We start from the raw sequence: 1,072 nt of genomic DNA, 5'->3' as shown, positions 1-1,072 counted from the left end.
TTTTCTTCCAAAGCGCTGGGCGAATCCATTCGTTTGTTCAGAAGTGGAAGCCCACAAGTGTTTGCCACCTTTCGGCTGGTCAGCGATGAAATTCGTTAATGGTAATTGTTATTGTAATATTTACGTGGAAGTAAGACACTGTGCGAAATTCGAAAAAGTTTGCAATGAAAAATTGTTATCGCTTTGATTTTGCGTTCGATGCATATTAAATAATATGTTGCTGTGTATGAAATTTATCTAACATACTAATTTTTTCTGTAGACTTGTGTGGAGGTCTCTGTCACCAATCTCGAGAAAATTGATTTGACGTAGCGTACTCATTTGCGATCGCACCGCGAGATCAATAAAAAAACTAATAAAAACTCCCCCTGAACAGGCCATGAAGGCCCAAGGTACCGACCGGCCGCCGTGTCATCCTCAGCCCACAGGCGTCACTGGATGCGGTTATGGAGGGGCCTGTGGTCAGCACACCATTCTCCCGGTCGTACGTCAGTTTCCAAGGCCAGAGTCGGTACTTCTCAATTAAGTAGCTCCTCAGTTTGCCACACAAGGGCTGAGTGCATCCCGCTTACCAAGAGCGCTCGGCAGACCGGATGGTCACCCATCCAAGTGCTAGCCCAGCCCGACAGTGCTTAACTACTGTGTTACCACTGTGGAAAGGCCATTGGCAGAGAGCAATAAGGCCTGAGTAAAACATCCACAGCATTCCTCATATTTCATAAACGATTTGAGATATCGAAATGAGATTTTGGCAAATGATAGCACGCAAAGAGCATAGTATTTTTTCGTATTGTTATTATGCAAAACTTTATTATCTATTGTGTTATTCCACTAACTACAGACTTTTGCGACGAAAGAATGTAATTTCTAAGGGCCATCAATAGTAGTAGGCCAAAGTTCATGTCACCCCAAGTTGCATCGTTGCCAGGTTTATTCAAGATGGCGCCCATATATGTGGCAACATGACAGCGACATCATGCTGGAGAGTTGAAATTTTGGAAGGAAAATAGGTCAATTGGGCTACCTCCACTAACCTAACACCCCTCCCCCCACTCCTTCCACCTCCCCTCCC

Source organism: Schistocerca nitens, chromosome 4 (assembly GCF_023898315.1).
Source record: "Schistocerca nitens isolate TAMUIC-IGC-003100 chromosome 4, iqSchNite1.1, whole genome shotgun sequence".
Classification (NCBI taxonomy): Eukaryota; Metazoa; Arthropoda; class Insecta; order Orthoptera; family Acrididae; genus Schistocerca; species Schistocerca nitens.
The sequence above is the reverse complement of the archived record's forward strand: the minus strand, read 5'-3'. Positions refer to the sequence as shown.